General features: G+C 36.2%; 1 long non-coding RNA gene across 1 annotated transcript; it reads right to left on the bottom strand.

The window, feature by feature from the left end:
• Positions 1-1,564: 1,564 nt before the first annotated feature.
• LOC120239127 lies at positions 1,565-25,206 on the bottom strand. The gene is made up of 3 exons (XR_005530372.1): positions 25,166-25,206; positions 2,013-2,078; positions 1,565-1,695 (listed from the first exon to the last, which is right to left on the bottom strand). It is a non-coding gene; the product is annotated as an uncharacterized LOC120239127 (long non-coding RNA).
• Positions 25,207-25,743: the final 537 nt, after the last annotated feature.

The raw sequence follows: 25,743 nt of genomic DNA, 5'->3' as shown, positions 1-25,743 counted from the left end.
TAAACTGAATGGGCAAAAGAAAGATGCTGAATGGTAAGTATTTTGTGTTATCTTTTTAAGCTGCTCATTCCAACAGTGTCCGCTAGCCATATGTGGCTATTGAGCGCTTGAAATGTGGTTATTTCTTCTGAAAAACTGAATTGTTAATTTAACTTTAATTTAACTTTTAAAAATGGATTTCAGTTATTAGAAAACCTTTAAGTGTGTTTGGAACAACTCGGGTATATGAATATATTTTTTGAACTTTTTGTGAAATCTAAATTTAGAATCCAAATTGAGATGTGATGTGTGAACTACTAGCAGGATTTCAAAGACTTCGTACTGGAAAAAATTTTTTTAAGTATATTGAATAGCTCATTAATAATTTTTATATTATTACATATTGAAATGAAAAAATTTGAACATACTGGTTTAAATGAAATATAACACTAAAATAAATTTTACCTGTTTCTATTGTTTGAAATGTGGCTATGAGGATATTTAAATGTTTAAATCTGTGGCACACATATTTGTATTAGATAATATTGGTTTAATCTACTAAACATACAATCTATAGTATCTATTGTTTGTGGATATATTTTCTTAAGTGGTTAAAAATGAGAACATATGGACAGGATGGATACACTCCAACTTCAGGGTGGGGTTCATGTCTCAGGAGAGAGGCCATGGGTAGTATCTGCGGATGGTTTAAAGGTGAGGCATGTTATGTTTTAAAGTTTTTATTTATTTAAAAAAAATCTGAAACAAATGTGTTAGAGTATTGGATTTCCACATTTTTAAAAAAATAATTCATAATATTGTTTGGTCCTTGCCTTTAGGAGTCTATAATCTGTCTCCTGCAAAATATGACCACATTAGTTCATGTATGTGTGTATGGTTTAGCAGTGTATCAGTTTCATATGAATTTTACTAAAGTAATGATTTGTGGCTAGGCCTCCTTCACACAGAATACAGTGTTTTAAAAAGATCCAATTAAAGACTCCTTTATTGCATACTGGGATCTTTTCTAGGCCCTGGGGTATAAAAATAATTGAAACAGGGTCTTAGCATTTTAGAGTTCACTGTCTAGTAGAGTAGACATTCTGCCAAAGACTGAATGTGTGTGCCCCCCGCCCCCAATTCATATGTTGAAACCTAATCCTCAGTGTGAGGGTGTTCAGAGGAAGCATCTTGGGGAGGTGATTAGGCCATGAAGTGAAGCCCTCATGAATGGGATTAGTGCCTTCATGAAAGAGGCTCCTGAGAGCTCTCTCATTCCTTTTGTTCTGTGAGGACACAAGTGACAAGACAGCATTATGAACAAGAAAGCCAGCTCACCAGACCTAAACCTGCCAGCACCTTGCTCTTGAACTTCCCAGTTTCTAGAACTAGGAGAAATACATTCCTGTTGTTTGTAAGCCACCCAGTCTATGGTGTTTTTTAGAGCAGCCCAAACAGACTAAAACACATGCCTCAATAAAATGAGAGGAAAGGTACAAATTTAGTGCACAGGAGGCAATGATTCATCTCTAGCAAGTAGAAAGCATTCTTAGAGTAGGTGAACTGTAAATTCTCAATGCCTGATTTAAAATATATCTACAAGTGAATTTTTTATTCAGACAAAGAAATTTTCATAGCAACCATAGTTCATTGTTTATTTCTACAAATCTTCATATTCAGGGCAGGTAAGAATTCCTTCCTTTAAGTATTCACAGCCTAGGTTGAAATCAGGTTTTGGGGAGCATCAAACTTCTATAATTTGAGGGGTCTTTTTTTTTTTTTTTTTTTTTTTAAAGTTTAGATAAAGTATAAGCAGGGAGGGGTAGAGAGATGGGGAGAGAGAGAATCCGAAGCAGGCTCTATGCTTGTCAGCACAGAGCCTGATGCGGGGTCCAAACCCACGAACCGCGAGATTATAACCCAAGCCAAAATCAAGAACCAGGTGCTCAATTGACTTAGCCACCCAGGAGCACCTGAGGGGTCTTCTTTAAGAAAAAGCATATAAAATTATAAATACAAAATTAGACACAAACCTTTAAAAGGGCTTGTCCAAGTGAGGGACTCTGGAGCTTAAATGCATTAACTTCATGGTAATCCTACTTCAGAGGAGACAAAATAGAAATACTGATTTGTGAAACCTAAGTTATAGGGAGGTTGTTGGTATCATTAAAATATTTGCTTTCTGAAATGGTTGTAATATGATTCTTTAAAAAGTATTTTTCCCTGCCTTTCTTCTGTCTGGACCTTTTAACATAATTGAATTTTTCTGGGTTTTACTTTAAAATAAATAATTAAACAACTTTTTTAAATTTATAAAACTCTACATATTGACCCATAATCCTAACATGAACATGGTTAGGAAATTCGAATAATACAGAAGATTCAATATGAAGAAAGCCTGTTTCCTTTCATTTTTTCAAATCCTTGGCCCTAAAAGCAAGCAATTTCTCGTGTTTACTTCTAGAGAAAAATTGTATGTTAGTATATACATCTATATGAATGATTCTATTTTAATACACTGTTTTACACTGTGCTTTCTTTTACTTAATTAAAATAAAGCAAGCATACAAAAGTGCATAAAACATAAATGTCCACTTTAAGTAGTTATGGAAAAATAAACATCTGTATAATTGCTACCCACATCCAGAAAAAACAAAACAAAACAAACAACACAACAACAGAAATTTAGGGGATTTTTGGTTGACATTGCATTGAATCCATACATTAATCTAGGAGAGAATAGACATCTTTATAGTACTGAGCCTTTTAATCCATGAACATGATATATTTTTGAATTCATTCAGATCTTCTGTAATGTCTCTTAATAGAATTTTGTCATCTTGCAAAAGTTTTGTATACCTTTTATTAGATTTATCCATATGTAACTATTTCTGATGCTATTCTGATGTAAGTGGCATCTTTTTAATATTCCATTTTCTTTGTTGTCAATATATAGAAATTAGCTAATTTTTTCCCATAATAATGTTTGGATTCAGCAAACTTTCCTATTCATGTTCATGAAATTTCCTACTCATGATACTTTATCTATATATTGGTTTAGATTATCAGTGCACTCAGTCACATCATTTGCAAATATTGAGTATTGTTCCTTCATTTCTAATTTATTTGGTTTTCTTTCTTACTCTACTAAGTGGCTAGGACTCCAGTATTAGAAAAGAAGTTGTGTTAGCAGACATCCTTGTCCTGTTCCCAGTCTCAAAAGACTTTCTGTGTTCCACCACTATGTATATAGTGTTTGAGACAGATATTTTTGTCTTTTTTTCTAAATGTTTATACTGTTTGCTTGCTCATAATAACCTCTTATGTTTTTAATGTACACTAGATTTGTAGTTTCTCCTTTCATTCTGGATATACCTTCTCTCTTTTTTGGATCAGACATCACTAGAGTGTTTTATCAATTTCATTAGGCCTTTTAAAGAGCCAATTTTAGTTTTATTCATAGTTTCTATTATATTTTTTCTTTTTCTTTTCTTTATTATTCCCTTCTACTTTGTTTATTTTGCTGTTCTTTTACCAACTTCTTTACTAATATGTAAATTAGAAGCTCTACTTTCCCTGTGAATACTGCTTTGCCTGTATCCCACAAGTCTTGATATGTATTACTATAATTGAGCCCAAAATGTTATCTAAATTCCCTCATGGTTATTGTTTTTTAATGTTTATTTATTTTGAGAGAAAGAATGAGCACGAGTAGGGGAGGGACAGAGAGAGAGAGAGAGAGAGAGAATCCCAAGCAGGCTCCGTGCTGTTAGCACAGAGCCCGATGCCAGGCTTTGAACCCACAAAATGTGAGATCATGACGTGAACTGAAATCAAGAGTCAGACATTTAAGCGAGTAAGCCACCCACTCATCCAGATGCATAATTATTTGGATGTCCATTTCATAATTCCAAACATGCAGATGATCTGCTACCCTTACTGATTTCACATTTGCATTGCCATTATAGAACTATGTATGACTTAAATCCTTTAAAATTTATTGCGGTTGGCTTTTTGACCAAGAATATGGGTGAGTTTTGAAAATATTCTGTGTTTAAAAACACTTTATATTCTCCTGTTAGGTTAGTATTCTGCTTATGTCCATTGGGTCCTATTAATTGTGCTATTCACTTTAATGTATCCTTAGAGACTTTTGGCTGCTTGTTCTACAAATTAGTAAGTTAAAATATCCTATGTAGCCTTGTAAATTTGTATCTCCTTTTCATTCTGTTAATATTTGCTTTACGTATATTAAGACCATGTTATTTACTTGACACAAATTTAGATTGTTATATGAACCTGGAACTGAATATTTTAATGTTCCTTATCTCTGTAATGGTTTTATTAGCCTTAAATTCTATTTTGTCCGGTTGGTATTAATATAGTTACACCACCTGCCTTTTACTTAGTGTTTGCATGGTATACAGTTAACTCTTGAACAATGTGGGGTTTAGGGGTGCTGACCCCTCATGCAGTCAGAAAGCTGTGTGCAACTTTTGATTCCCCAAAATCTCAACTACCAAGGGCCTGCTGTTGACCAGAAGCCTTGCTGATAACATGAATAGCCGGTTAACACGTATTTTGCATGGGTATATGTATTATATACAGTATTCTTACAATAGAGTAAAGGAAAGAAATGCGGGGTGCCTGGGTGGCTCAGTTAAGCGTCTGACTTCTGCTCAGGTCATGATCTCATGGTTCTTGGGCTCGAACCCTGCGTCGCGCTCTGTGCTGACAGCTAGCTCAGAGCCTGGAGCCTGTCTTCATATTCTGTGACTCCCTCTCTTTCTGACCCTCCCCTGCTCATGCTGTCTCTCTCTCTCAGAAAAAAAAAAAAAAAAAATTTTTAAAATGCTATTAAGAAAATAAAATACGTTTATAGCACTGTACTGTAAAAAATCCCCATACAACTGTACCTGTGAAGTTCAAACCCATGTTGCTCAAGCAAGGATCAACTATATTTTTCCATCTTTTTACTCTCAGTCTTTCTGTATCCTGTTAACTTAAATGCGCCTCTAGAGAACATGGTTTTGCATTTTTTAAAAATCTAGTCTAATAATCTTTGTGTCTTAAGTAGGGCATTTAGTCAATAGTTATGAATTACTAATATACTTGTGTTTAAACCTACCATTCATCATCTTTTGTGCTTTCTATTTATTGTTCCTACTTGTTTTGCTGTCTTTTGGAGTATTTAAAATAGTTCAGTTTCCTTGCAATTAGTTTGGAAATTATAAACTCTTTCTATTCTTCTGATCCTAAAACGTATAACATATATATATCCTTTTTAAAGTCCAATATTAATCTTTGCCTTCTTTCCAGAAAGTGCAAGTTTCTTTTGAGGGTCATCTCCCACCCCTGGCTTCTTTTATTTATATATTTTAAAGTTTATTTATTTTGAGAGAGAGAGTCCAAACAGGGAAGGCATAGAGAGAGAGGAGGAGAGAGAAGATCTCAAGCAGGCTCTGCACTGACAGCATGGAGCCCAACACAGGGCTCCATCCCAGGAACTGCGAGATCATGACCTGAGCTAAAGTCAAGAGTCCTACGCTCAAGTGACTGAGTCACCCAGGCTTTGTTTAAGTTTTTCTCCTTGATTTTCTGGGTTTTACTTCAATAATATGCCTTTTCTTTTTAAAAAGAAAAGTACTTTATTTGGCTTCTTAAATTATAGATTAATATCTTAAATCGGTTCTCAGAAATCCTTAGCTATTATCTCTTCACATATAATTTCTGCTCATATTCTCTCCATTTCTGGAACTCTAATGTATCCCAATGTATCCTTCATGTCTCTTGCTCTGTCTTCAATATTTTTAATTTTTAATTTTATTTTTTTCTTCCTTCATTGTGTTATTTCTTTTAGCCTATCTTTCAGTTACTCCTTCTCTTTAGATACACTCTAAAATTCATCCACAATTTTTATACTTTTAGTTATTCTATTATTTTATTTATATTTATCTTTGGTTAAAATATGTCACTTTCTATAGTTTTTAGTTCTTGGACAAAATTTGAAAGCTTGACTTTTTCTTCCATGACCATAGTACGCAGAGTGATATTTTAGATCATGTTTGTTATTAAGTCCGTTTCTTTTGTCTTTTGTCTGTCTGTCGTTTCTACCATAGTTGGCTCATTCTTGATTCTTCTTGCATCCTATTATCTTTGATTGTTTGCTCTTCATTTTGTTTGAAAATTAATTACAGAAATCAAATTATTTCAAAGTATTGGATGATACTATGTTTCTCCAAAGAGGAGCTTCATTTTCTTCTTTCAGGTCTGGAAGGGTGCCAATAGTCCTCAACCAATGCTTGAGGATTTCTGAGCCAACCAAATGATTCCAGTCCATATCCCCACTTTTGGACAATGCTTCTTGGGGTCCTATCATAGAGTGGAAATTTTCACTAGGGTTAATGCATATTGGATTCTAACCCTAGGTCTGTGACTGCCGAGTACTTGGCTTTTCCTCTTACCTCCTTAAGTTGCCTGGTTATAACTAGCAATATTTGTGTTAAAACAACATTCACTGATATTGTTCAGAGTGTAACATTTAGGTCAGCGTATCTCTGCTGTTTCCACTGTGATTTTCTTCTTATCAGAGTATTAAGCATACAAAAAGCAATGTGGCTCCCAGGTAATGCTGGAGCTTGCTCTGGGTACAAAAATGTCTGTGGCTGACTACCAAGATGGAATGGTATTAGTCATCAAAAAGCCTGGACATAGCTTTAAATCTCCAGGATCAGAAAAGAATTCTTGGAACAGCCCCTCATCCATAATTCAGTAAGATCTCCTCAAACGTTCTTGGACACTGTTTTAATTGTGTGGGTTCAGGAAAAATAGTTTATGAAAAATTCTTTTTTTTAGCCACAGAATAAAGTGCTGCTTCTGACTGAGCTTCTTCCATTAAAGTTTTTTCTACACTATATGCCTCAAATTTTTCATTAGAACTAATTCACTGTATTATTTCTATACATAAAGTCATAGTGGATATGAACATCTAAATAATCGGCTCTAATTTGGCTTCTGACAGCTATAGCATTCTTGTTCATTATCTGAAGTCAGTAATCACAGTACTTTTCAGAGAATTTCTTCAAGTCTTTTGAAAACACAGGACAAAAATTTACTATATTAGCATTCTGTAAGAACACAGGGTCTGCTTAGTTCTGAACTTTTTCATTCATTCTCCTTTGACCAACCCAAAGCAGAAAGGAGAGTGGAAATAAATACACAGACACTGAATTTTCAGCAAACAGCTGACGTAGAAAACACCAAACTCCAAAATTACACAAATGCTACAAAACGCAAGTGAGAGCAGAAGCACTAGGCAGCAAACCCATTTAGGAAGTCAAGAAAACATTTTGAGAAAGAGCTGAGATTGAACAGAATCCAAACACTGACGAGGGAGAGAGAGAAGGATAGAAAGTGCCTAATCAGAGATAGGAGATCTTAGAAAGCACCAATAAAGTGCTTTTCTAGAAGCAATATCTCCTGTGAAGGCAAATTGTCTCCCTGTGGCCTGTGAATAAATGAGGAAGTCAAGGACTCTGTAGAACCCCTTCAGAACAGGATTAGGTAATGAGAAGCAGAGTAAGTATGGTTTCATAGAGTTGCAATATTTTAAAGAAACAGTCTTTCGCCATAGCAACAGCAGAGAACCCATGAAAGATGATTTCTGTAAAGCCACCCTGGCCTGCCTTTTTATTCCTGATTATAGTCCAGGAGAATTCAACTCATTCAGATAGGATTATGAAAGTCACCTGCACAACATCCACTCAATAATACAGTGAGCAAACTGTGAGACAGGATAGACAATTTTCCTACAAAAGATGGAAGTTTACCAGAATATTGTTATCATAAATGAAATGTATAATTCTATATCCTAACATGAACTTGAAAAACTTACTGAAGCATTCATCCTTTGAAGTAAAAATCATAAAGAAGTAATAAAGATAAGACTTGGGTAGCAGGGAGCCAGAAAGCAGGTTATTAATGTCTACTTTTTATATAAATCTAATCAGAGAATTGGTTATTTTGACATTTTAGGAATACACAGTAAAGAATTAACTTTACTCAAAAAAGAGTGGCTTTGTTTACCTGGAGCTTGGGCCACACCAAATAGTCTTGTGATTTATGATGGCATCTTTGAGCCACTCGGAATCCTCTCTACCTCTGGAGGGATTGGATTCTAAAAATCTGCCACAAGGACAGTCAACCACACCTACATAGCTGAGCCCCAGTACAAACTATGGAAACCATGGCTCAGATAATCTTCCCCCATTGGCAATATTTCCTATGTATTGTTGCACAGCATTTCTGGAAAAGTAACACTGTCCATATTTCAACAAGGACAGCATAACTGGAAGCTCCACAAATGTAACTTTCCTGACCTCTGCCCTGTGCACCAATTCCCTTGGCTGATTTTATCTGTATCCTTTTGCTGCAACCGTAACTGTGAGTGCAACAGCTTTCAGTGAGTTCACTGAGCCCTTTGAGTAAATTATCAAACCTAAGGGTGATCCTGGGAACCTTGAACTAAGAAGCTGGAGTCAGAGTAAGGTGGTCTCATATGGACTGCTTCCCTAACTTTGCAGGAAATTTTTAAGTTTTTGTCACAAAACCACATAATTAGATTTTGTGAATTTTTGCCACAAAGCACATAATTAGATTTTGTAAGTCATGCCTAAGGGTCCAGTATCTTTTGTATTTATATGGAACGGGCCCTGATGAGTGTAAATGTGGACTATTTGTGTGCTTCTGTGAATCTTTGCTTGTAATACCAATAGTTCTTGCTACATTTATTTTAATCCTAGGTTATCTTTGATATAGTTAATATGTTTGGTCCATTAAAAGGCCTTTTTTTTTTTTAATGAGGACGGGGGCATCTAGGTGGCTCAGTCGCTTATCCATTCATGATCTTGCTGTTCCTGAGTGCTGTCCTAGCATTGGGCTCTGCTATGAGCAAGGGAGCCTGCTTGGATCCTCTGTCCCCCTCTCTCTGCCTCATCCCATTGCGCGCAGGCATATGTGCACATGGGAGCCCTCTCTCAAAAATAAACATTTTATTTTTATAAATGTTTATTTATAATAATAAATCAATCAATTAAGCAACCGACTTTGGCACAGGTCATGATCTCTGGTTTGCGGGTTCGGGCCCACATCAGGCTCTGTGCAGACAGCTCAGAGCCTGGATCCTGTTTCAGGTTCTGTCTCCCTCTTTCTCTGACCCTCCCCCAAACGTACTCTGTCTCTCAAAAAAATGAATAAACGTTAAACATTTAAAAAATAAGCGAATTAATTATACGGTTCTGATAAGGAAAAAGACAAAATATGTCTATTTTTGTTATTGGTATGTAAGATTAACAATTGTCTAGCTGGAGAAAGTGTTACTCCTATACCTAGCAACCGTGACTTCAGGATATATGAACTTAATGAGAAATTAACATTCTTTAGGGGGTTCCTATTCTTATCCTGTGTTGTTACTTTAGACAACTTTTGTTCTCTTCAATTCCCTGGAAGACCTTCCTTCTCAACCTGCTTGGCAAAAATCAGCCCTATGTCAGTCCAATCTTAGTTGACTGCCCCTGCCTCCAGAGTGCTTCACTGCAGGTTCTTCTAGCCATCCTTAGCTAATATCAAATTGTCAATACTTTTTCTGCCCTCTTGTTTTAATCTCTAAACCAGCCTGCTATTTAACAAAGAAAATTGACGCTAACCATCAGAAATTTCGTAGTTGTCTTGTGCCTACCAACAAAACCATCTGCATTCTGACAAACCTCACAAAGACTTCTTTGTTTTATTTTGTTTTGTTTATTACCTCTCCTCTCCCAAAGTTTTTTGTTCCATTAATTATCTTTCCCTCTTTCTTGTATCTTCAGCCTTTCTACAAGCTGCAAGTTTCTCCCATGTTAAAACAAACACTTCATCCAAGCCAGCACCCTTCCTTAACTCTAGATATTTACCTAAGCTCTCTGATTTCCTTAATAGTCTTTAAAAGGGTAGTGTATGTACACTTATATCCACTTCTTTGCCTCCCATTACTTCCCGTGTTTAAAAACTCTTCTTCCCTTTCCCCACTCCCATTATTGCTTGAGACCTACAAGATAAAAGTCTGAACCCTTTATACGTTGGCCCCTGCCTGGCTCTGTAGTTTCTGATACCACTTCTCATGTTACGCTCTATACTTCTGCATGACTCAGCCACCCCAAACAAACCATACTGCTTACAGGATGTGTGCTTTTCACCTGCTATTTTCTTCTTTGGCAATTGCCATCCCTTCATATTACACTATCCACTCTATTCATCCTTCAGACCCTACTGTGGGATCATCTTATCTCTGAAACCATACTTTTAGAAATTTGCAGCAACCAAGTAAACCACACTAGGACTCCTCACCTTGAAAGCCTGCTAGGACTTATATTGCCATTGCACTGAATCTACAAATCAATTTGGATTCTTAATATGTAAAATTTAACTTTTTATTATACATTATATATTACACTTGTTTCCAGTTTTTTTTTTTTTGAATGTGAAACTAATCTTGCATTTGTGGAAGAATGTTAAATTGATCATGATGTTACTCTTTTTCTGTGTTGCTGGATTCAGTTTATCAATATTTTGTTTAGGATTGCTGCTGGTATATTCATGAGACACTGACCTGTAATTTTTCCTTGTAAAGCTCTAGTCAGGTATTATTATCAATACAGTTGCCAGATTTAGCAAATAAAATATGGAACACTCAGTTTTTGAAATTTGAATTTCAAATAAACAAAATGTTTTAGTATGTTGATATCCTGTGCAGTATATTACACTAGAACCTCATTCATCATTTATGTGAAATTCAGATTAACTGGACAACCCTAGTTACCAATGTTTTGTTTACTTCACAACACAAGTTCACAGTGTTTCCTCTTTTTGTATTCTTTGGAAGACTTTGTGAACTTCCTAAATCTTTGATAGACTTTACCGGTAAGCCACTATGTGCCTTGAGTTTTCTTTATGGGAAGAGTAGGGACTAAAGTTATTAATAGATAAAAAGCATTCAGATATTCTATTTCTTCATCTGTCAGTTTTGTTAAGATGAGTTTTCAAAGAATTTGTCCATTTCATATAAATTTTCAAGTTGATTGATGATGATGTTTCTTATCTTTTAATGTGTAGGATCTTTATATTCTTTTGATATATTGATATATTGATATATATTGATTCTTTTATGAATGTTCTTTTTATTTCTAGTAATGTTGACACAGATTTGACTTTTGACACTTGAGTAACAATACTAGATTTCTTTGGTTAATGCTTTTATGATAGATCTTTTTCCATCCTTTTATTTTCACTTTTTGAGTGCCATACCTACAGTGTATCTTAAGCAGCATATGATTGGGTTTTGCTTTTGTAATCTTAGTCTGATAATCTTTGTCTTTTAACTGAACTATTTAGTATATTTACTAAATGTATTTGAATTTAAAACTACCATCTTAACATTTGTCTTGTATTTGTTTCATCTGTTCTTTAATGTTCTGCTTTCTTGCCTTTTTAAAAAACCTGATTGAATATTTTTCTTATCATTCCATTTCTCCCTCTATTAGCTTATTGTAATTTTTAAAATGGACTTGTTTTGAGATAATTTTAGATTGTGATACAATTATAAGATATATCACAGAGAGATTCTGTATACCCTTTATCCAGTTTCCTCTTGCAAAACTGTAGTACAACCTTGCAACTGGGAATTGACATTGATATAGTCAGATTCAGAATGCTTCCATCACCACAGGGATCTTTTATCTTGTCCTTTATATAGCCACACCCGCCCCCCCTTAACCCTCAGCAACCACTGCTGTTCTCCATTTCTTTAATTTTGTCATTTCAAAACAAAATATTAAAAAAAAAAATACATGGAAGTATATAGTATGTGACATTTGGAATTGTTCTTCTTCTTTTTTTTTAAATGTTTTTTAATTTATTTCTGAGAGAGAGAGAGAAACAGCGTGAGCAGGGGAGGATCAGAGAGGGAGACACAATCTGAAGCAGGCTCCAGGCTCTGAGCTAGCTGTCAGCACAGAGCCGGACATGGGGCTCAAACCCACAAACTGTAAGATCATGACCTGAGCCAAATTGAGACGCTTAACCGACTGAGCCACCCAGGCGCCCCTGGAATTGTTTTTCTTGATTCAACACAACACTCTGGAGATTCAACTAGGTTGTTGCATATATCAACAATTTGTTCCCTTTTTTTTTTTTTTTTTGCTAATAAGTATGGTTTGGATGTAAAACAATTTGTTTAACCATTTGCCTGATGAGGGACCTCTGGGTTGTTTATAGCTTGGAGATATTATGAATAAAGCTGCTGTAAATGTTCATGTACAGGTTTTTGTGTGAACACAGTCATTTTTCTGGTCTAAATTTCCAGATGTGCAATTGGTAGACTGTAGTTTCATATTTAGGTGTTTAAAAACTGTACCTGTTTTCAGAGCAGCTGTACCATTTTACATTGTCAGCAGCAATGTGTGAGCATTCTAGCTTCTGTGTATTCTTGTCAGCACTGGGTGTTGTCAGTTTTTATTTTAACCATTCTGATAGGTGTGTAGTGATCTTTCGTCATGGTTTTAATTTTTATTTCCATAATGGTTAATCATGTTGAACATCTTTCTGTTTGCTTATTCACCATCTATATACCTGCTTTGATGAGTTACAGTTCATCTCTGTTCATTTTCTAATTGGATTTTTAAAAAAGTTGTTGAGTTCTTTATATAATACAGATATTAGTCCTTTGTATTTTCTCCCAGTGTGTCACTTGGTTTTCATCCTGTCTTAATGTTCTCCACAGCCTGAATTTTTTTAGTTTTGATGAGGTCCAGTTTATCAGGTTGTCCTTTCATGGACTGTGCTTTTGGTGTTAAGAACTCTTAGATATGGATCCCAGGGATTTTCTCCTGTGTGTTTTTTCCCTAAAAATTGTATAGTTTCACATTACATTTAATTATATTGTCCAAAATGAATTAATTTTTGTGTAAGTGTGTAAGGTGTGACAGGCTGATGTTCATTCTTTTATTCATTCATTCATTCATTCATTCATTCATTCATTCATTTAGAACCGTTGGAAAGAGCAGAGCATTGGGGCGGGGGGCAGGACAGCAGTGAGCCTGATAAGGGGCTCGAACTCATGAACCATGAGATCATGACCTGAGCTGAAGTCAGATGCTTAATTGAGTTAGCCACCCAGGCACCCTTCCCTTTCTTTCTTTTTTCTTTTTTTTTTTTTTTTTTTTAAGCCTATGGGTGTCTTTTGTCAGTTGTGCAAAATTCTTGGCTATTATGTCTTCAAATATACCTTCCCCCCATTTTCTGTCTTCGCCTTCTGAGACTAGAGTTACATGAATGTTAGAGTTTTTCACTTTGTCACATTTATCTGTCATGCTCTTTTCTGTATTTTGCACTTTTCCTTGTTTCTCTCTGTGCTTCTGACTGGTTATTTTCTTCTTACCTATTTTCCTTTTCTCATACTGACAACTGTTCACCTTTTTTTTTTTTTTAATGCTCATTATTTGGGGTTCCAGGGTGGCTCAGTCAGTTAAGCATCCAATTCTTTTTTTTTTAATAGTTTATTGTCAAGTTACTTTCCATAGAACACCCAGTGCTCATCCCCACAAGTGCCCTCCTCCATGCCCATCACCCCACTTCCCCTCCCCCCACCCCATCTGCCCTCAGTGTGTTCTTGGCACTCAAGAGTCTCTCATGATTTGCCTCCCTCCCTCTCCCCCACTATTTTTCCTCTTCTTCTCCCCCATGGAGAGAAGTTCCTCCTAATCCTCCTATACATGCAAACATACGGTGTTTGTCCTTCTCTGCCTGACTTATTTTAAGTGTCCAATTCTTGATTTCAACTCACGTCATGATCTCACAGTTCGTGAGACTGAGACCTGTGTTGGGTTCCACATTCAGAGTGCAAAGTCAGCTTGGGATTCTCTCCCCCCTCCCCGCCCCGGCTTGTATGCTTTCTCTCTCAATAAATAAATAGGCTTAAAAGAAAAAAGGAACTGTGGCTATTAAAAAAATTATAAATGCTCATTATTCTTTCTTGTATTCATACTGTATTTTAGGATTATTTTCCTTCTTATAGTACATACTTCAGAAGTCTCTCTTTAGAACTAGTCTACTGATCCACAATTTTCCTTAATCTTAAAATATTTTTATTTGCCTTTATCTTTAAAGATAGTTTTGCTGGTTGCACACAGTTCTAGGATGAGTAATTCTCTCAGCATTTGACAGGTATTATTTCACTGTCTTCTGGCTTCCATTGTTGCTATTGAGAAGACTGCTGTCAGTCTATTTTCCTTTGTAGGTGAACTGTCTTTTCTCTTTTGCTTATTTGAGTATGATTTGTCTTTGATATTATGCAGTATCTGTGTTGTAGGTTTCATTTTATTAAACTACTTGAGTTACTTTATACTTCCTAATTCTGAATTCATTTTTTATTTTATTTTTAATTTTTTCTAATGTTTATTTATTTTTTGAGAGAGAGCGAGAGCGAGCGAGTGAGCTGGGGAAGGGGAGAGAGAGAGAGGGAGACACAGAATCTGAAGCATGCTTTAGTCTCTGAGCTGTTATGACAGTACAGAGCCTGATGCAGGGCTTGAACCCACAGACCGTGAAATCATGACCTGAATCAAAGTCAGACGCTTAACCGACTGAGCCACCCAGATGCCCCGTTATTTTTTAATTAATTAATTTATTTATTTATTTATTTTTAGAGAGAGAGAATGAGCTGAGGAGAGGTGCAGAAGGAAAGAGAGAATCTTAAGCAGGCTCCATGCTCAGCACAGAGCCCGACACGGGGCTTGGTTTCACAACCCTGGGATTATGAACTGAGCTGAAATCAAAAGTCAGATGCTCAACCAGTTGAGCCACCCAGGCACCCCTGTCATTATTTAAAAATTCAGCTACAAAATTAAAATAATACCATTTCTTGCCTAACTCTTTTTTTTTTTTAGGACTAACCATTTTGGAATATTGATAAACATTGTTCTATTTTCAAACTTTTCACTTTCATTATGTTTTCATCTCATTCTTCTGTGCTTCATTCTAGGTAATTTCAATAATATCTTCCAGTTTGTTAATTTTGTTTTCAGCTCTAATTGGTTTAGCCTGTTCACTGAGGTTTCAACAGTTGTGTCCTTTATGTTTGAAGGATCCATTTGGTTGTTTTTTAGATCTTTACGATCATTCCTGATAGACACCCATTGCTTCCTCATCTTTATAACTTCACTCTTTTTCTTACTAAAAAAGGCATTCTTACTATTCTGAATCTAATGATTGTAATATCTGAATTCCTTGGGTGTTTGGTGCTGGCTTTCTTCTTCATGTACTTGGTCATCTTTGATTTTGTAGTTATATTTGGCTAATCTGTGATTTTTTTCTCTTAAAGTTAATTTGGGATATTTTCCATAGTGAGGATTTTCATGTTTCTGCCAAGAGAAAAAGTGTGCTGCCAACATACTACCATTATAGTTTCTTTCTTTAATGTCCCCAGTTCATTTTCCCTTATTTGTTTTGTAAACGACTGCTTTGGGCATTTGTTCTCATGGTCCTCAGATTTACTTACCACTTAAAGGTAGCAATTCTGAGTTTAACTCATGGTTGGTGTCTCTCCCTGGCCCTTATTTTGCTGGCAGAAGGAAATTCCTTAGGTAGTTCCCTCATCTTTTTTTTTTTTTTTTTGCCATCCTACTGCATTAAAAAGAATAATTTACTCAAGAACTAATTTTTGGAGGAATGTAAAAATACCCAAGTATCTAGTTTATCATAATGCAGAAAGCTGCAATCACATGTCCCTCTTTTACATGAAAGATACAAATAATCCAGTTTGGGATCTCGGGATTGCCTTCAAGTAAAATCACTGCTAATGATTGTTTCATTCATTTAATTCAAATTACATGCCAAATGCTCTGTTAAAGGAGGAGAAAGAGTCATGTCTCTGCCCTCTTGGGACTAGTTGACAGCATATATACTAAATTAATAAGCAAACTAATATAGTATTACAGGAAGTGATTAATGTCATAAGTGTTATGAAAGAAAATTGGGCAGTGAAGTTTATATTTAAGCTTAAACCTGAAGTGAGGGAGCCAGCCATGATGAGAAAGAAGGTAAGGCCATTCTAGAGAAACAGAATAGCTTGTGCAAAGGGCCTTGAGGCAAAAAAGTTTTTGATGTGCTTGAGGAACTGAAAGATTATTTACATAGCTATAGCCTAGTGAGTGAGAGGGAGGGTGACTGGGGATGAAGTTAAAGAGACCCGAAGTGGGCAGATCACACAGGACACTGTATGTAATGATAAGGTATAGATTTTGTTTTATGTAAACGGTAGGCCATTGAGAGGTTTTATGCTGGGAAGTGATTGATCGGATTTGTTTTGAGAAGATCATTCTTACTATCCTGTGGTAGATAGATTGTGAGGGCCAACAGTTCCTGGAACTGGGAGACCAGTTCACAGTCTGTTGGTGTATTTTGTGGCTTGAACTTGAACTTGTGAACTGATATGATAGTAGAGATGGAAATAAGTAGAGACTCAGAATATATTCTGGAGGAAGAACAGAGAATGTTTTTTTTTTTTTTTTTTAAATATAGCTGAGCAAGCAGAGTGGCTGTGTAGGAGGAGATCACACCTAAGTAGTTATGCTACATTAACTCGTATCTGAAAGGCCATCATCCCACTACAACCTTCTTAGTGATATAGCTCTCCTGAGCTTCTTTAGATGTAAGTTTTAAAATATCAAAGTGAAGAGGCAGGCACCTGGGTGGTTCAGTCGGTTAAGCGTCCGACTTCAGCTCAGGTCATGATCTCACTGTTCGCGGGTTCGAGCCCCGCGTCGGGCTATGTGCTGACAGCTAGGTCAGAGCCTGGAGCCTGTTTCAGATTCTGTCTCCCTCTCTCTCTGACCCTCCCCTGCTCACGCTGTCTCTCTCTCTCTCTCAGAAATAGATAAAACATTAAAAAAAAGAATTTTAAAATATCCAAGTGAATACTGAAGGGGTGAGCATAGGCAAAGAACCATGGGGAATACTATGATCTTTCCTTAGAGGGAAATCCAGAAAGATTAAAACTAGAATGGCCCAACAGTTAGTGCTCCTCTGGGGTTTCTGATGAATTTATCTTAAATAATTTACTCTAGAAATAACTTGCCTTGTTGCAATGCAAAAGGGAAAAGATGCTATTTAAATGTTTTTTTTTTTTTTTTTTTTTTTAATTTTTTTTTAGGAGAGAGAGAGACAGCGTGAGCAGGGGAGGGTCAGAGAGAGAGGGAGTCACAGACNAGAGACAGCGTGAGCAGGGGAGGGTCAGAGAGAGAGGGAGTCACAGACTGAAACAGGCTCCAGGCTCCGAGCTGGCAGTTAGCACAGAGCCCGACGTGGGGCTCAAACCTACGAACCGCGAGATCATGACCTAAGCGAAAGTCGGACGCTTAACTGACTAAGCCCGCCCCGAAAAGATGCTATTTAAAAAGTTATGAAACACCAGCTAGGTATAACCGAATACCTATTTAACAGCATTAATAGGAGTTTATTTTTATGATGTAATCAGGCTGAGGAAAGATTGCTACTGGTATTCCTTCAGCAGTTCAACAATGTCAGGGTTGGCATCTATGATTTTCTTGTCTTTTCCTCATGCTAATCAGAGTAGTATTCTCATAACTTAGCATTCTCATGATTGGTTTGAACCAGCCATATCAATACCATATTTGTAATCTAGATATTTCTTAAGGAAGAAGGTTATGGGGTAGGCAATTAACAAAGTTATCTACAATGGTCCAGATTTAAGAAGAATGATAGAAGGAATAGAACAAGACCATGTTGCTTAAAATTCTTGAAACATAAACAATTCTTTCAGAAGTTAACAAATGACATATAGATTGTAATGACAGTTTAAAGATAATCCCACCTTTGTAAACCTATGAAATAATATGTTCGGATACTCATTAAATTGACAAATTCACTCAGTAAATCTATAACCCTAGGACATATATATAGCAATCCAAGAAACTTCTAAACAATAATTCTTTGTATTATACTTTCTACATAATAAAACTCTTTGTTTTGAAATCATAACAACTATGTGCAAAGGAAATTTTTATCTGATGAAGAAATTAAGAATAGCCTTATAGATTCCCGCCCATACCTCTCTGGCTTTTACCACTTCAGTGCTCTTGGGCAGATTTTTTGCTGCCAGTTTGTGCATCTCTTGTTTTCCAAACATGGAAGGGCAACCCTGTCCCTGTGTAGTCAGGGCAATTTACGAATTCCTGAGAATTATTAACTTCCCATCTCAGCAGCCCTCACCAAATGATACCCCAGCCCTCTTGCCTCCCAAGTGGGATAACGTGGAGGTATGTTTCATACCTTTTTCCTGCAGTTTTCTCATGGGATTATGGTCCAGTCATTATCAGTGCACTTGCTGGCTTGATAAGGTACTCTTTATTTATTGTCTTCCCTTCTTTGTCTTATTTTCCCACTTCCTACTGCTGTTTCCTGAATCCTCCAGATAAACTACCTGCACTCAAATCCTTGTCTCAGGATTATAGTGAGCATTTCCACCAGGTTGTTTCCCCAATACCCACGCCTCTGCTAAAATGCTTAGTTCAATGGGTGGACACAGGATTCAAACCAAGCCAATTGGAATCCTTCCCAAGGAATTTTGTTCAATCTGAAAGAGGGAGAAAGGAGCTCTCTTCTCTCTTTTCTTTTTTTCTTCTCCCCATCGTATTTTCAGGACAGTGCCTGGCATAAATGGGATCTTGCTAAATATTTGTCGAATATTTAATAAATACAATTCCTATAATTTGTTGCCAGCTGCATTTATGACCAGACATTAATTTAAAATACACGAAATACTCTTATAGTAGATCACAGTGTTATAGCATAATATTGCAGTTGAGAGCATGCACTCGGGAGCCAGAATATATGAGATTTAAGCTCTGCTAATTACCAGTTCAGCTATGCCGGTTGTGTCTGTTGCCTTTCAGCACTTTCTACCCTCTCCTCTGTAGCGTTAAGGGCACTGGAGTCCTGCAGATTGTTTCCCAGATTCACCTGCCAATTGGTCTCCAGTTCCATTCTGCTTATGGGAGATTAAGACAAAAGGAAGATGGAGGCATTTTTCCTTTCTTTGGTCTCCAGCAACACTGTGCTCCTCTACCCTGGCTCCAGGAGGTGGCTGTGGGGGTGTGTGTGCACCTGAAGGCGGCTAGCTTCTTACAAAGCAGGGAGAAATGGTAGTCCTACTAATGCAACAGCTAAGTTCCAAGAGCCTCAGAAGCAGTGTGTGTAGGTTTTGGATACTACTACTTTCGCCTTTGTTCCTCCAGTGCTGCCCCTGCTTGCAGTTCCCTTTGGATAATAATACCTTCCTCCTTGTTGCTCTTCCAGGCTTTCTGTAAAGATTCCCTCAATAACATTACCTGTGAAATACCAAAATTGGTTTTTCTTTTCCTGACTGGATACTGATCATGTGACCTTGCAAGTAACTTTTTGCCTCAATGACTTTCTCTATAAAATGTAGATAATAGTATATTTATCTCATGGGCATTATTAGGATTAAATGAGTTGATGTTTTTAGAGTACTTAAAACAGTGCCTGGCACAAAGCAGACACTATGTTAAATAAATAGTATTGTGTATCATATGCTATTGCTCAATACAGATGGTGTTAGCCATTAAGTTTATAAAATCTGATGTCTCCACACACCTGTCACTTTGTGCCCCTTGCCCCATATCCACCCTTGTTGTTACTACTTATCACTATCACTTCCCTACCTGTGGCCTCTATGCCCTATCTTCTTTGCTCATCTCTTGTCTCATAGATCAGCACATATGGGGGCGCCTAGGCGGCTCAGTCAATTAAGCGTCTGACTTTGGCTCAGGTCATAATCTCTTGACTCATGGGTTGGAGCCCGGCATCGGGCAATGTGCTGACAGCTCAGAGCCTGGAGCCTGCTTCAGGTTCTGTATCTCCTTCTCTCTCTGCCACTCCCTCATGCTCTCTCTCTCTCTCTCTCTTGAAAATAAATATTTTAAAAAATTTAATAAACCAGCATGTATGTTTTCCAGTGTCCTTTTCTCTCATTTGCTTTAGACATAATATAGACATTTTGGAAGCCCATAGGTTTAAATTTTTATGACGTTATTATATTTTAGGATGTGCAGTGCTATTTTGTGAATAGCTTTGTTTTTTATTTCATACTCAACAGAGAGAGCAGACTCAGATTTTAGGGCTACCTTTACTCCATTCCGAAGACCCTTGACCTAAAAGCCTCCTGAAAACAAAACAAAAAATGGGAGAATGAGATAGGCCTAGATGTTACTGAACAGACAGAATACTGCTGTGTCTTTACAAAGGGTGGATCATTGTCCAGAGAACCGGTTACAGAAAGTCCTAGAATGGTTGTTGAAGTTCTCTGCAAAGATCACTTCAGTTTTTACCATCCTGTAAACTTTCAGTTTGTCTTACTAGGCACAGAGTATATACAGGTATCCCACACTTTCTGAAAGTTTGTTACACCATTTCACTTTTAGGAAAGACCTATATCAGTACCTATTCTCACTTAGGGATCAAAAGAAACCCAAAGAGGATTTTTACTTTACAAAAAAAGCCATTATTAAATGATAAGCCTTTCATAAAAGTAAAGTGGTGTAACTTGAATTTTTGGAAAAGGGGGGGATACTCTTTCTTCCCTGTAGACTATTTCAGCTTACGGAAGGTTTCATAGGAACATTTTACTTTTGGATAATAGGGGAAACCCAAACTTTTTTTTTATTACTTAGTCCAATCTTCAACTATGCCTTAGTGCACTTTTCAATCTAATTAGAATTCTAGCTTTAAATTTAGATGGATACCTATAAAACTACATCTGAAAATTTCCTGTTGCTTTCGAATATATTTTTAAATATAATCAAACTACTAAGCATAGTAACAGAATAATTTATTTTTATTTTTATTTTGGTAACAAAATAATTCAGAGGACAAAATTATACCACTTTTATATTCATATTAATATGAAATTTTAGTCATTACCAAGCTCAAAACTATCATTGGCTATATGTAAGATTGGTATAGTATACCACAAATTAACTGGAAACACCTACAAAAAAGTAGATAATTTGAAAAGTATCTACAAAAGAATTTCCTATTGTATAAAAGCAATAGATATTCAGCCAAATACGGGGCAAACTAACAATGGTATTATAATCCAAGAGCTGCTGACACTCTTAACTATTTCCTAAAATAGAAAAGTAGTATACACTTCCTCTCAAGTGATCCCTACATTTTCATATTGTCTTCTGCAGCTCTCATTGTTAAAAGTATAAATTTTTTTTTTACCATTTTGATACAGTGGTCTGCTAATGGAAACATAACTCTTTGGCTTAAAAAAACCCACTCCATCGAGGTACAATGTACATACATTTCACCCAGTGTAAGTGTACAGCTTAATGGTCTTTTTGTTAATATATACAATTGTGCAGCCATCATCTTAATCCAGTTTTAGAAAATTTCTATCACCTAAAGTTCCATCATGCTTCTATAGTCAGCCCCTGGTCTCTAGCCCTAGGCAACAGCCTTCTGCTTTGAGTGCATATATTTGCCTTTTTTTTTTTTTAAAGTTTATTTATTTTGAGAGTGAGAACGAGAATGAGAGCGAGAGCGAGAAAGAAAATGAGCAGGAGAGGAGAGGGGCAGAGTGAAAGGGAGAGAGAGGATCCCAAGCAGGCTTTGTGATGTCAGCACAGAGCCCAATGAGGGGCTCAGACCCATAAACTGTGAGATCATGACCTGACCTGAAATTAAGAGTTGGACACTTAACCAACTGAGCCACCCAGGTGCCCCTGTATTTGCCTTTTCTAGAAATTTCATGTAGATGGAATCATACAATATGTTGGCTTTTGTGTCTGGCTTCTTTCACTTAGCAAGTTTTTAAGGTTCATCCATGTTATAGTTTGTATTAGTGTTTGTTCCTTTTTTTCCTCCTCCACTCATTTCTATTAATGAATTGTATTCTAGTGTATGGATATGCCACATTTTTGTTTACTTATTCCTCAGTTAGTAGATATTTGGATTGCTTCTAGTTTTGGGCTATTACAAATAAAACAGCTGTAAATATTCACATACAAGTTTTTTTGTGGACATAAGTGTTCATTTCTTTTGGGTAGATGCCTAGGAGTGGAATTGCTGGGTAAATGCATGTTTAAATTTTAGAAGCTGCCAAATTATTTAATATGCTGATTGTACTATTTTACATTACATACATAATATATAAATGTTCCAAAATTTCCACATCTTCACCAACACTTGCTATTTTCTTTTTAAATTACAGCCCTCCTAGTGAGTCTGAAGTGGTAATCTTAATTGTGGTTTTCATTTGCATTTTCCTAATGATTAATGATGTTAAACATATTTCAGTATGCTTAACAGCCATTCATCATTTTTTTTTTTTTTTTTAGCATAGACTAATTTAAGACCTGGTAGCCTATGTGTAGAAGGAAAATTTTTGTGTGCATGCAGGCACACACAGACACACATATATATAAACATACCTGTGTAACTAGCACCCCAAAGCATAGCATGCTGGGCATATGGTTTTATACATTTTATTAACTTTTATCACTTTTTGAATGTTTTTTTTTCCCTAGGGGAGAGAGAGAGAGAGAGAGAGAGAGAGAGACAGCGTGAGCAGGGGAGGATCAGAGAGAGAGGGAGTCACAGACTGAAACGGGCTCCAGGCTCTGAGTTGGCAGTCAGCACAGAGCCCAATGCGGGGCTCGAACCCACGAACCGCGAGATCATGACCTAAGTGAAAGTCGGATGCTTAACCAACTAAGCCACCCAGGCGCCCCAACTTTTATCACTTTTTAATAATGAAAGACCCTTATCCCTCTTACCATTTGTGCTACGGTTATATATTCTACTTACACAGGTTATAAAAACCCACAAGACATTGTTATTATTGTGGTTTTAAACAAGTAATAGTCTTTTTAAATTTGTACAATTACCCTTACTTGTGTGTGGTTTTTTTTTTTTCCCCTGAGGATATAGGATCGCTTTCCTCAATCAGGACTATTGGCAGTGACTTCTTTCAGCTTTTGTTTGTCCAAAACCTTTATTTTGCCTTAATCTTGAAAGCTTTTCCCTTAGATATAAAACTCAAGGTTAGCATTTTTTTTTTTTATTCTTCAGCAATTTAAAGACGTCACTCAATGGTCTTCTGGATTTCACTGTTCTACTGAAGAGTCAGCACTCAGACTTACTGCTTTTTAAAATTTATGTCTTTTTTCTCTGCTCCTTTTAAGATTTTGTTGATAGTTTTCAAATTCTATTTATCTATTTATTTATTTGAAAGAGATTGAGACAGAGAGAGAGAGAGAGAGAGAGAGAGAGAGAGAGAGAGAATATCTCAAACAGGCTAGTGTGGAGCCTGAGAAGGGGCTCGATTCTACAACCCTGGAATCATGACCTGAGCTGAAACCATGACCTCAGCTGGACCTAACCAACTGAGCTACCGAAGGTCTCCAGTTTTCAATTTTTTTATTATGATGTGCACCAGATGATATCTTATACTAAGAGGATTTGACCTTTCCTCTATTAGGCAGAATCAACCCCTCTAATAGGTAGAAGGATAAGGAGTTATCTTAATCCAGTGAAGGAGTAAGCTATATGTATCCAGCCTGTGCTGTAAAGTTTTAATAAGACCCAGTTCACCTCAGGCTCATTCCTCTTCTTCAGACACTGTTTCATGGCTTTTGAGGGCTTGGTGGTCTGTCGCCGTGTCCTTAAGACCTGAAAGACTATGGAAGATTCATTTCTGCTTTGATGGTTTTGAGTTTGTCTCTCTGCATTCCCACCTACACAGCTTCAAAACAATGACAAATATCTTCAAGAAGAGATCCGTCTTGTGTTTGTGACAGTCCCTCTCCCTCTAGCCAGACTTTTGTCCACTATGCACCATAAAACCTTGGGAGTTTTCATTTTGTGTTTAGAATCTGCTGGCAAACTTTTCTAGCTTTCCATACCACCTCAGAATTCAGCCAATGGAGGTGGAAAATAGGTCATTATGTATACTTAGGGGGTCCTCCAGTTTCCAACTGTGTTAACCCCACACAGTTGCCAAAAGCTTGCTGGATTCTCTTTCTGTTTTAAAAGTCCTTCTACTTGGGACAAGTCCGATTGATCCTCAGTTCCACACTGAAAATCCACAAATTGTTCTCAAAAATCATCAACACACCTAAAAAGAGCTCTTCTGTGTCTGGAACTATAGTTTGAATTATTTTCTGATTGCTTCAGTAGATCTACAATGTATTTAAGAACATGATTTTTGCAGTTTTTCCTTTTCCTAATTTTGGCTGTGGAGGCTTTTAGAAAATAAGTAACTTCTGGTGGACATCTAGTTCATATGATTCATAAAAATAGGGTTTTTTTTTTTTTAAGGAAAACAGAATAACTTTGTTTTCTTACCATTTTTTATTGAAAATACTGGCAGTAGAATGAAAGGCTTAGCCTGGATTTTCATTTCTTCAAAAATATATTGTTGAACTACATCACTAAATTGAATGTCTGGAGTCAGTATACAGTTAAGCCTCAGAACCAGTGGTCTCCCCACAAGTGGATGTGCCTGCTTGATAATACTCTAGTATCCTTATCCTTCCCCTCTCACTCCTTTAAAAACAACCTAAAAATACTAAATTTCAATATAAGGCAAATTGCTAAGAAACTATTATGTGTACAGTGTACTGGTTTTCAGTTTTTTTACATTAACTTGGCAATTTGAGAGAACAAGAATTATTTTATATGCAACTAATCCTATGGTAGAGAATATTATTTAATTTTGGCTGATTATATTATTTAATCAAGAAATAATAAAAAATAATTATTGAGAGTTTATTATTTACTGCCTTGTGTGTAGGGGGTAGGGAATTTATTTAAAAAAAAAAGAAAAAGGTATATAATATTCTCTTTTATCAGAATTTCCCAATCTGGTTTGATAATCAGATTATGAAAAGTCCACATATTTTTAGGATCGCTGAATAAAAAAATGATAGGAATTTCAATAGTTAGTACAATTTGGTGCATTCCTACATAATCCTGCTAGATTGACATTTTAGATAATTCCAGTTTATCTATAGAATAGTGATTTATATATATAGAATAGGGGACCTACCTTGGAAACAACTTCAGTCTTAACTCACAGTTAGCTTATTGCTAAGTATTTAAGTTGTTACAATGGTGAGAAGCTGAACTCAGGTAAAGTTTGGCAAATAAAGTTATCATACCGGCATTGCCTAGGGGGAAAGAAAAATCCCTGGTTAAATAATTTTACTGGAAGAATAAAATGACTAAGTAATATGGTATAATCTAAAGTTTGGTTTATATAATTTATTAATTTGAATAGCTATAAACTCTTACTTCATCACATACTGTTTTGAAATAATTAGGCTCACTACTAATTGGGACTCATAACCACAGGATTTCCTACAACTTGAGTTCTTTATCTTTTAAAATTTTAATTATAATCTCTTGACCACCTAACAATTGCAAAAGTTAAAATATTTATTTTCCTACATTACGAACACATATTCACAGAATTATAGAATCATACAGTTTAAGAGCTGAATGGTGCCTTAGAAATTATCCCCCAAACCTCATTTTATAGTTTGTCAATCAAAAGCCTAGAAATGTTTAGTGTACTGTTCAAAATCACAAGCTCTTGCTGGATTTTACTTTATGCATTCTTTATGA

Source organism: Hyaena hyaena, unplaced genomic scaffold (genome assembly GCF_003009895.1).
Source record: "Hyaena hyaena isolate Hyena2069 unplaced genomic scaffold, ASM300989v1 scaffold_226, whole genome shotgun sequence".
In the NCBI taxonomy this organism is placed as follows: domain Eukaryota; kingdom Metazoa; phylum Chordata; class Mammalia; order Carnivora; family Hyaenidae; genus Hyaena; species Hyaena hyaena.
The sequence above is the reverse complement of the archived record's forward strand: the minus strand, read 5'-3'. Positions and strand labels throughout refer to the sequence as shown.